Source organism: Astyanax mexicanus, chromosome 8, assembly GCF_023375975.1.
Source record: "Astyanax mexicanus isolate ESR-SI-001 chromosome 8, AstMex3_surface, whole genome shotgun sequence".
Lineage (NCBI taxonomy): Eukaryota > Metazoa > Chordata > Actinopteri > Characiformes > Acestrorhamphidae > Astyanax > Astyanax mexicanus.
In genome coordinates this window covers 42,117,362-42,129,732 of record NC_064415.1, presented here as the reverse complement: position 1 = coordinate 42,129,732, position 12,371 = coordinate 42,117,362, and the positions used below count along the sequence as shown (strand labels likewise).

At 35.3% G+C, this 12,371-nt stretch overlaps 1 protein-coding gene across 2 annotated transcripts in view; it reads left to right on the top strand.

Moving 5' to 3' along the window:
• Nucleotides 1–5,136: 5,136 nt before the first annotated feature.
• The window catches only part of ralyl (RALY RNA binding protein like), a 76,430-nt gene continuing 69,195 nt past the window's right edge, over nucleotides 5,137–12,371 (top strand). For both annotated transcript variants that reach the window (XM_022678018.2, XM_022678017.2), the window contains exon 1: nucleotides 5,137–5,214. The gene's annotated coding sequence lies outside the window, so the exon portion shown is untranslated. The remainder of the gene's footprint in view (nucleotides 5,215–12,371) is intronic.

The window sequence follows — 12,371 nt, the reverse complement described above, 5'->3', positions numbered from 1 at the left end:
TCATATCGTTTTTAATGGTCTTTGCAACTGAACTTGAGGATTCTTTCAAAGTTCTTGAAAATATTTGAATAGACTGATTTTCATTTCTTAACCTCCAAAGACCCAAAATCTTGCATGGCGTGCATTTTTCTGTTTGCTTTTTAGGCTGATTGGCACCTGATTAGTGTAAAAACAAAAAAATATATATTTTTACATTATGTGGTTTCTGAGAAAATTCATGTCCACATATGAGGACTTTAGTTTTATATTTACTGTTCATTTACATTTCTAAGCAAAATCAAAACTGCAATGTGTTAAACTCTTCTGCTGCCACTAGATGACAGTATAAAGGCCTCATACGAGGACAAGAGGCCCTTGTAGAGCAAAATTTATTGTTGTGGTCTAGACAACCCAAAATGTGATGTCCACACATGGATGCCAGGTCCAAGGAGGTTAAAGTATTTTTTTATTTACAAGAGGACTAATCCCTGTATACCAACTCTACCTCTTCACAAATTTACAACAGATGCTCTTCAAACACATTAAGAGGCAAGAAGTTCAAGTAATTAACTCCGTTCCAGGAGACTCTGCCTCATAAAGCTGACAGAGAAAATGTTAAGATGTCCTTTTCAAGCTGTCATCTAAGCAAGATGTGATACTTTGAAGATTCTAAAATATAGAATATACATTTTTTGTTAACTAAATAATTCCATTTTTTTTTTCTTCATAGTTTGGCTGTCTTTAGCATTAATCTACAAAGCAGAACATTTTAAATAATGAGAAACAAATTAATTTAACCCTTTGAACTCTAGGCTGTTTTGGTGTGTTTTTTCTCAGTTTTTGTCAGTTCTTCTTTCAGGTCTTATAACACAGTAATTATTTCAGACAGTCACATGCTCTGATCTCTTTTACTCCAGAAGCCATACGGCTGCTCAAAAATATAATCATTTAAAAGGAAGCAGAATTGTTATATTTTTCTGGATCTGATCATGTTTTGGTCAAAATTTTACCAAGCGCCTGTTTTTTTTTTTTTTTTTTTTTTTTTTTTTTAATGAATAGACTTTAAATATACTCACACCTAAGATAACTTTTTAAAAATGGTTAGACATAGTGTATATGAGTTGAAAGCATAGTAATATTGATGATGGTTCATTACATGGCTTATTATTTACTTTGACAAAATACATGGAGAGCATCAGGCAGACTTATTTTTGATAGTCACACCTCTAGGATACATGTAGATACTAAAAACCTGACACTCAGAGCAGCCTATGCCTTTCAGTATTTTAATCAGGACACACAAAGAAAACTATAAACAAAAAATTTAAACTTTTTAGTCTAAGTAAAATAAAAACTATATAAAGTAGTGCGCACATACCTAGCTTCAGTCTGAGTAAAGCAGGTAGTTTCACACTATTTCTGTGGACACTTTTAAGTCATTTACTGATATTATTTGGTTTGAAACATCATATAAATATGTTTGAAGCACTAAAGGTAAATAATATTGGTTGGGGAAGGAGATCTAATTTTTTTAGGTGTTTTTCCTCAATGGGTTTCTTGTAGATGCTTTACTGCACTGGGTCATCACTATTTTTAGAAAGAGTAAGTTCTGCCCTTTCTAACCATATATGGACTATGTTTATGTGTGAAGAGATTCCTGAGTAATTAAGCTGAGAACACAAGGAGAGATTTTAAATAGAAAATCCGTCCGTAGGGTTCTAAGGGTTAAGGTGGATCCACACGTTTGACTGGTACTGTACCCAGTGCTGTCCAATAACATGTGAGTGGGTTTGGATTTGAGGTAAATGTCCTTTTTCTCAGTGTGAAGGACTTTCTTATTTCAATCCATAATCTTTAATCAAACAACATCATCTGAATAGACAAATAATGAAATGATTTTAGACAGAAGACCTGATGATAGAGGCACTTCCAAGCACTGTATATCATCTTCAATCTTCAGTAAGACTGAATCTAACATCAGATCGACTGTGTTAGACAGAAAAGGCATGCTGGTGCGTTTACTGTATGTCTAAGCTGATATCGGAGGTTGGTGTCAGTTGTCAGGTGCCGTTAGAACAGAGCAGAGCTTTCAATCTCTTCAGTCTGAAAGAGAACTCACCATCAGCATCAACAACACCGACCCAGCTATGAGCTCTGCCTTCAGAAGAGTCTCTAAAGAGCCGGCCTGACATCTCCTGAAAGACATGCTTGACTTTTTCTGTGGTAGAAGGTGACAGCTGATGGACTGTAGATTCTACTGAAAGACTAGAAGTTAAGAATAGAAGCTCTGTGATGAAGCCCTGACAGCAGAAGAAAAATGGAAACACTATCCTTGCTGGTGCAGTATGTTGACCACAAGAAGAGTGGTACTTTTTTGGGGGTGGAAAGTGGACTTGTGTTGAATTTATAACAATTCAATGAATTTAGGACTAAACTAATTCTCACATACAAAATTTATTATGACTTGCTAGTCTCATGACTAGCAGTAGAGATAGTAATAATAATGTTGTGTAATTAAGAATACATTGTAGGGCGACGAGTAGTCCAGCGGTCTAAAGCCACTATGCCACTATGAGCAGGAGGTCGCAGGTTTGAACCCCAGCTCATGCAGCTTTGCCATCAAGCCGCCGGCGCTCAGAGGGAGCAAAATTGGCCCTGCTCCCTCCAGGGTGGGTAGATGGCGCTCTCTCCCCACATCACTAAAGTGTGATGTCTGCAGCACAGGGCGTCTGTGAGCTGATGTATCAGAACCGAGCCGCTGCGCTTTCCCCCGAGTGTGCTGTGATGCTACTCAGTAATGCTGCATCAGCAGCAGCTCGAAAAGAAGCGTTGGCTGGCTTCACATGTATCGGAGAAGGCATTGGTTAGTCTTCACCCTCCTAGTGTGTTGGGGCATTACTAGTGATAGGGGGAGTCCTAATGAATGGGTTGGGTAATTGGCCGTGTAAATTAGGGAGAAAATTGGAAAAAAAATTGAAAGAAAAAAAAAAAGAAAAAAAAGAATGCATTGTAGATATTGTAATACATTTTATACAGATGTTAAACTAAACATGTTGTAAATTAATAATATTACTTGTTCAATTAACACAATTAAATTAGAGATAACTACGTTTTTTGCTAGTAAAATAGCAACTACAGATATCTGTAACATGAGTTCTTACTGGTACAAATAGAGATAAAAGAAAGAGATACAGGGTAAGTAAAAAAAAAAAAAAAGACCCCCTTTTATTTCAAAAAGTAAATATGGCAGCATTCAAGATGGCGGCCATGTTCTGACCATAGCCTAGAAGATAGGCCCCATCCACACATTACTTTCTGGGGTATTCAGAAATATAATTTTCTCTTTTGTTTTGTTTCCCTTTCGTTTTGAATATAAATGGGTATCCTGAGACACCTTAAATTCAGTGTTTCTTCATCATTTTAAAATGTTCTGCATTGTAGATTTGTACCAAAGTCATCCAAACTATGAAGCAAAACATATATAATTGTTTGGTAAGCCAAAAAGTGTTAAACAAACATGTTTTATATTTTAGATATTTTTATATTTCTTTAAAATTGCATAGATGACAGCTTTTCATATCTTGGCTGGATTTTCTTAGTTAGCTTTATGAGGTATAGTCACCTGGAATAGCTTTCAGTTAACAGCTGTGCTGAACCTGTCCTCTTAATGAGTTTGAGAGCACCAGTTGTAAAGTTGTAAAGAGGTAGAGTTGGTAGACAGTGAATAGTTCTATTTGAGTAATGTTCTAATCCATATTATGGCAAGAACTACTTAACTAAATAAAGAAAAATAATCAATTAAGAAATGAAGATCAGTCAATCCGAAAAAATCAAGAACTTTTTAAAGTCTCCTCAAGTGCAGCTGCAAAAACTATCAAAAATGTTATGATAAAACTGGCACCCCTTTAGGACCAAGAGTTAACTTAGTGGCACAGGATAAGTTCGTCAAAGTTAATATTTTAGGGCCGTATGGGCTTGTTGTTTGTAGCAAAGTAAAATTCACACTGTAATTTTCTCCTGTTAAAAGACAGATTATATCTGTCCACTATCATTTATTTTAGTTTAATTCTTGTATAGAGAGTGCATTATTATTATCATGACATGTTGATTCATTGATTACGATTACAACCTGGTAAAAAAATCAATAAGGGGTGTGCCATATCATATCATGTATTATTTATTGTGCTGCAGTAGTGTAATCATGATTTTTTTTTATTCAAAGTTATGTTGAATAAAAAAAATACCCTGATACGAGCCCCCAGATAAGAGCCACCTTAATGCTTTACAGGTTTAATTTGGTTTGTTTAACACTTTTAAGTTTCTACATGATTCCTTCATATGTCTGGACGACTTCAGTATTAATTTACAATGTAGGAAAAAAAAGATCAATGAGAAAAAACATCGAATGAGAAGATGTATCCAGATTAGGGGTGGGCAATTTTATATCGTATACAATATATCGTGACACAGAAATATCGTGATATTAAAAATCCATATTGTGATAATAGAGATGTTCTATCTTAAAAGTAGTCTATTATTTACTGTGAAGCTTTAAGTGTATTTATTGTATAATTGTTTTAGTTGGCAGTTTATATGCATGCACTAAATGTTCTGCAATACTTTTTGCTGCATTATATTAATTTAGGCTATATTATTTATTTTGTCACATTATGATTATGCTGTTATACTCTTATACTATATTCCTGAAATTAATTAATTATTTTTTTGTTTTCCTATATCACCAAGTATATCGCTATCGCAAAAATACCCTGAAATATTGTGATATTATTTTAGAGCCATATCGCCCACCCCTAATCCAGATTTTGAATGGTATTGCATAACTATCAAACATTATATTAATGATGTGATCATGTGACTAGTAAGACTGGTTTTATAAATATGTAGATGTGATTTTATTATTAGTATAGTGACTGATATTAGTTATATTAGTTAATAATGATGTGTGAGTGTATAATTAGTAGAGTGTTGATGAGTGTAGGTTGATTGTGGAGTGTTAATGAGATGTGTAGTGTGAGTTGGTGATTGTATCTGTGATGTTATAATCAGTGTGTGGAGGTGAGAGCAGGACTGGGAGCAGTGGGGGTTCAGTCACATGACGGACTGAGCGCTGGAGCGCAGTGGAGGAGCAGGAGGAGCTGCTGCTGGTGGATGGGGGTGAAGTGGATGGTGTATTAAAGCTGATCCTCCGCGTGTCTGAGCTCGTGTCTCCGCTCGGTGAGTGATTCTCCTCTCTGCTGTGTTTATGTGTTTAGTTGTGTGTGTGGTTGTGATGGTAAGTAGTAAAGTGGTGCTGAGAGCTGAAGCTTTAGCTCTGAATTAGCCCCTAAAAAAACACGCGCTACAGCTTTTACACACTTTCCGAGAGTAGTTTACTCAGTCAGAGACTCTTTCCTTTAGTTTACAGTGTACATCTGCTTGAGTGCTTGAGTTTAGCTGAGTGGATTAATATTAACTGGGAGAAACTGGTGAAACATTAGAAATTCAGCCTGTTGGAAATGCAGAGAGAAAAGAAAGAGTTGTAGCAGTACTGTAACGAGAGTGTTGTGTTAAATTATAGCCTATCTATCTATCTATCTATCTATCTATCTATCTATCTATCTATCTATCTATCTATCTATCTATCTATCTATCTATCTATCTATCTATCTATCTATCTATGTGTTATTCTGTTGTTATTATACTTTCTGTTTGTTTGGACTCTTCAATCTAGCTTCTATCTAGCTTTTAAATAGATAGATAGATAGATCCTATTCTACTTTTTGTTTGTCTTCTATTTACCCATTACCTAGCTATTAGATAGATAGATAGATAGATAGGTAGAGTATCCATTTAAACTTTTTGTTGGTTTGCACTCTTCTATTTATTTATTATCTAGCTATTAGATAGATAGATAGATAGATAGATAGATAGATAGATAGATAGATAGATAGATAGATAGATAGATAGATTATCCTATTATACTTTCTGTTTGTTTGGACTCTTCTATTTATCTATTATCTATCTAGATAGATAGGTAGATAGATAGATAGATAGATAGATAGATAGATAGATAGATAGATAGATAGATTATTCTATTATACTTTCTGTTTGTTTCCATTCTTCTATTTACCTTTTATCTAGCTATTAGATAGATAGATAGATAGATAGATAGATAGATAGATAGATAGATAGATAGATAGATTATCCTTTTATACTTTTTGTTGGTTTGCACTCTTCTATTTATCTATTATCTAGCTGATAGATAGATAGATAGATAGATAGATAGATAGATAGATAGATAGATAGATAGATAGATAGATAGATACTTATTTTCTTTTTGCATGCATTATCAGCAGAACATTACTTCAGGTTTGATTGCATCTATATTTGATTATTTGATTATCTATCTGTCTATCTGCCCCACTACCTTCTTTCTTTCTTTCTTTCTTTAAAATTATTTAAATGCTGATTCAACAGTGAATGATAAATTGGCTCTTTCTATCTGCCTGTGTGTATCTCTATTTATCTTCTATTTATTTATCCTTTTTGTTTCCTTTTGTCTGTCTGTGGGCTATGCAGAAGTACCACTACTATAAAAAAAAAACTTTCAGCACCACGGACAGCTATATTACACTATATAGCTCTTTTATTCATTACTGTATATGTGTAAAATATCTGCAACCCTCTTTTATATTAAGGTCCAATTATGGCTCTCACGGGTGTTCAGTTGTGCCCACACTGATTGGACAGTCTGTGTGTAGAATGGGACGCGTGAGTTTAAGGTCACCATGCGTAATGCCAAGTGTTGCCAGAGGGCTATAAAATGTGAAGTGATGGAATTCCATCCAATACCAGTGAGGTGAGGTAGAGTGCCATCTCTCTTCTGATTTTTAACTAATTAGTCGATGTCAGGTTACGGGAAATATGGGCCATGTTTCAGATTGTTGTGTATCATGTATCTTGTAAATCACAGACATGGACAATTCACTACTAATACACTTTACTTTAAGTGCTGGGCATGAATTGTATCTGCACTGCTGTATGATGTATTTGATGTATCTAGAGATCAGTCACTGCATTCATTCATTCATTCTTTTTCATTTAGCTAAAATGCTAATAGATATTGATCAGAAACATCCCCAGCATCTTCATATTATATTACCTTCAGATCGATGAGTTCTCTGTGTAGATGTACAGTCAGAGACTGTGAGACTGTTTGAAGGATGCACACCGGCTTTATGTCAGCGAGTGGGGAGAAAAGGATTTATTATTCAGACTGCATCAGTCAAGAAACAGGTGGGAGAAGCCAACCGTGAAATTTCCTCTTTCCAAAGATGTTTTTTTTGGTCTCGTTGGATGAGAGTAGCTCTCTGGAGAATCCAGGAACAGCTCAGTGTTTCTGTGAGCTGGACCTTGACTGAAAACTACTTTGGGTACCATTTGTAGCAGTGAAACTGACAAGTTACTGTGGAGCTCTGAGACTATACTGTGCGCACTGGACAGTAGATTGCTATTGCACTATTAAGATGATTAAGTGCACATATTTTGCATATGATATAAAACATCTCAATATATTACTCTGTTTGAAAAAGTATGTGCCCACTTACAGATTTATTTTCTTTTTGCATTTTGTCATACTTAAATTTTTTCTGATTATCGAACTAACTTTAATATCAGACTAACATAACCTGAGTAAATATAAAAAGCACTTTTTAAATTATGATTCATTAAGGGAAAAAATATATATAAACCAATCTAGCCTTTGTGAAAAAGTGTTGGCCCTCCATATATTAACTTTGATTAATCACATTTTTGGAAAGCTGAGTTTTACTAGCCAAACCAGGCCTGATTACTGCCTGTAGAATCAAGAAATCACTTAAATAAAACCTTTTTAAATAAAAGACAACATGAAGCAGCTAAACGATCTCAAAAAAGCAACACATTTTGTCATGACCTAAAGAAATTCAAAAACAGATGAGAAAACAAAGTCATTGATCATCTATCAGTCAAGTTTACAAAGTCATTTCAGAGGCTTTGGGACGCCATTAAACCACAGAGAGAGCTATTATTCACACATGGAGGAAAACATAGAACACTGATGAACCTTCCCAGCAGTGACTAGCCTACTGAAATCAAGTCTTTAAATTTAAGCAGGCTATTTTGTCTATTAAAGTTTGTTTGATAATTGGAAAAAACTTCAGTATAACAAAAAAGCAAAAACATTTTTCACTGTATGATATGTTTTGATTGGTGTCAATTGTTAAAAAATATATAACTCGCACTTTTTCTTAAACTAAGATTTTAATAATGGGCATTTTAATGTAATAAAAGACTCAGTGTCTTATTTTAGCAATCTTAAGAGGAGCCACCAACTGCACACTGCGCAGCTTCATTCATAACGATGGGAAAAGTACTCCTTCACAACTTGAAACTGTTACGCCCTCGCTATGTTTTCCTGTGTTTTCCCCGTTTCCTAGTGTGTTTCTCTAGTACTTTTCCATCACGTGTGTGTAATTTGTAGCTCCGCCCCTTCCCCAGGTGTTCAGTGTTTCATGTTACTATTTATAGCACAGTTTAGTTCATGTTTATCCGTCGGTCTTTGCACCTTCCTCTGTCGTTTGTCTCGCCACGTTTACTATTGTTTGCTACGTCACGTTATTGCTCTTTCTATGTTCTTGTATTGACACGCTATTGTTTATTTCTAGTCTGTTATTTGTCACGTTTATTTCTTAGTCACGTTATTTCTTTGTTTTGTATATTATTCACTTATTTATCCCTGTATATATCCCTAGCCCTGTTTTGTTATTATCTGTTTAGCTTAGCTCTGTGTTGGTTTGCCCTGGTTGTTTATGTATATAGATATATTCGTTATTCCCCTGTTTGTTTATTTGTTATTTATTAAAGTTTTGGTCTTACCCGCATTTACCCAACTGTTTCCCCGCGTTACAGAAACACACAAAAGACTAACTACTAATCTACTATCTACTAATTCTAATTAAACTTGGGTGGGTTTTGGGTGTAACATGCAATAAACCAGCAATGTGTCACTTGCCATTTCCTTTAAGAGCCAGGTACGTTCTGACTTTGGCACATTGCTATTTAAATGGTGCAGCTACCTGGACTTCTGTTGCCTAGATAGAAATACTTCAGAAATTAACCTGAACACACAGACATTTCCAGACCACCACAGCTATCAGCATAGATATGTTCCCAAGCACTGTTGCTAATTAGACTATGCAGTCAGAATGCGTAAACGGTGGGGTGTAATATTAAGTATATCCAGAAGCAGCGTGGACTTCTCTGGGCTTGGAGGCTTCTAAGAAGAACCATCACACAGTGAAAACATGTACTGTGGACATACATACAGTATCAGTGACAAGTCCAAAAAAGCAAGATCTGTTTTTAGTTTTCAGTTAATAAACATTTGTGTTCTCCTCACACGTTCAGTTCTGAGATATTCCTGAGTCATCTTGCTGCACAGCTTGTTCTATCCACAAGTTTTTTACATTATTTAGGTCAGAGAACAGTGAAGGTGAGTCCAAAATCCTCAGCTTCTGTCTCTTCAGGTAGTCAGTGGTGGTTCTGAGGTATATTGTGGAACAGAGATTCAGTGTAGAAGTCTTGGACTTTTCAGCTTCAGCATTTTAGCAGATGGTTTGACATCTGAATCCAGGATTTGCTTCAATTTTATGAAATCCATTCGTCTTTCCACCTGTAAAATACTGCCAATCCCATGAGTAGCAACGTAACCAAAAGCAGAAGATGGAGGATAGATATACTCTCAAAATCTCTCTAAATGTGGCCTGTTTTTGCTTTTTGGGTAAGAGCAGCTCTCCGGAGAGAGCAGAAACAGCCCAGTCTTTCTGTGAGCTGGACCCTGACTAAAAACTCCTTTGGGTACCATTTGTATCAGTGAAGTGGACAGGATGATGTAGCTATTACATCATTCCGGCTGCACTTTTTAAAGGAATGCTTTGTAAAAGATTCCTAGGATTAGTAACTCCGTCTTTGGCAGAAACAACAACTTTAAACCACTTTTTAGTTATGATATATTATTGAGTTGTATGTACAGTTTGTTTAACATCTATCCATAACATCTAATATGACATACAGTACCAATCAAAAGTTTGGACACACCTTCTCATTTAATGTTTTTTTATTTTTTATTTCTTTATTTAATTTATTTTCTACATTGCAGATTAGTATGAAATACATGAAAACAATTAAGGAAAACGTATGGAATTACTTAGTAAATAGTAAAAAAAGAATTTGTCCCTCACAATCCCTTGACTTACACCTGATCAACTGAGATGGTGATTTGGGATGAGCTGGAGCTTCACAATGTAAGGGAAAAGCAGTAAATATTGTTCAGCACCTCCAGGAATTCCTTTCTTCAAGACGCTGAGAAAACTATTCCAGGTGACTCTCCCTCATGAAGACACTGAGATTAAAATATCAAGAGTGTGCAGATCTGTCTTCAAAGGTAAATATAGTACGAGTATAAAACATATTCTAACATATATTTTTAAAAACACTTTTTCTTTACAAAAATAATTCTACTTGTATTACTGTATAGCATAAATGTCTTCAATATTACACTGACAATATAAAAAAAATCATAAGAAGAAAGAAAACATACTGAGTGAGAAGAGGTATCTCCAAACCTTTGACTGGTACTGTATATACAATACCTCTAGCCACTATTTTTGTGGGTTTTGAATTATAAACACTGTCTACAGGATACTACTGGTTGACTATATTCTCAGTACAGCAGTGACACTGAGGATTTTTGTCAATTGTCTGACGGACATTACACCACTAAATCTTCAAGCATTACATAGAAAGCTTTCATATTGGTTAAGAATCATTACTGAAAATCCTAACTGTAACTGTAATAGAAAAATATTTAAGTAAACCTGTAACGGTCAAAATATAATGAATAAAATCATAAAATTGGCTCCTTCAAGAACTTAGTTTTGAAATCAATACAAATACTGAATACAAATCAGACAGTTCATGTCCTCTAAACCTTTAGTTTCGTTATGTTTGTCTAGTTTTTACATCTATTTTCAAACATGCAGAATTTTGGTTGATTCCTGTTACTGATCTGGAATTATTAAGTGGAGTAGAGAGAAAACAGGCAGCTTCTCCAAGTGTCCTGTAGGTTTACAGTGTGCATAACTTATTTTACTGCAGAGAATAGGGGTTTTGTATCACCTACACCTAGTGCTGGACGATATGGCCAAAATTTATTTCACAATATATTTCTTAATTTCGGTCGTTACCATATAATTTCAATATCGATATAAATACTTTGGAGGCCTCAGAAAAACTGCTAGGTCTTTGGAGCCTTCTCTCACAAAAACTGTATAATACTTTAAATAAACAGTACTGTGCGAAAGTTTTAGGCACCTGTGGGAATTTGTAAAGTAAAGTGTAAAGTGTCTTATTTGTGCAGTAAGTGCTTATTTGCTTACCGGAATAGAGCCTAGGCTAGCCTAGCCTGTCTGGCTATGTGCCTGTGTGATTACGTCATCACGCACTGACGTAGCCCGGCTACGGAGGCTGATTGTGTTCAGCTCAAACTGACGGCAGTAAAAACGCCTGTCAATACATATCGATATAGCACAAAAATGATATCACCTTTATTGAAACATTTCTTATTGCGAAAATTATCGATATCGAATTATTGTGCAGGCCTACCTACACCTGTAGCCTGTATACTGGTCAATGCATGTTAACAGGTTCAAAAACTCCAGCAGCACTGCTGTATCTGATCCACTTGTACCAGCACAACACACACGTACACACCACCACCAAGTAAGTCGATGTCAAAGCAGTGCAGAGAATGACCCAGCACCCAATTAATCTCTGCTCTGTGGTGGTCCTGTGGAGTCATGAGAATAATAATTAAGCGTGCATAGAAACAGATAGACCACAGTCTGTAGTTATGCTACAAGTGTATGCTCAGTGGAGCTAAAACATAGATAATGGGTGTAAAAACAAGGTCATAATGTTAGGCAATGTTAAGCTGAGTCTGGCCCTGCTAACACTGATGTTTTCACATCAAAGCCAAGATGCAATTAGAAACATTTATTGTGTAATAAAGCTTAGAGTATTAACTAAAAGTTTGATTGATTGATTTGTACTTTTTACAGAATTCTGCCTGCTTCCTGAAGAGAAATCATTTCTACAGAATCACACCTTGCCTTTGTTTAATTGTAGCTTTAAGAGGTTAAAAGTGCTGATGTGGATCTATCAGTATTTGTAAAATATGTGCAGTAACTGTCTCTCCACCCTCAGAGAGAGCTCCAAAGAGCCAGATAGAGAGAGAGAGATAGAGAAAGCTAGTAATATAAAGCACCACATTTCATCATTTAGTTAAAAGCATG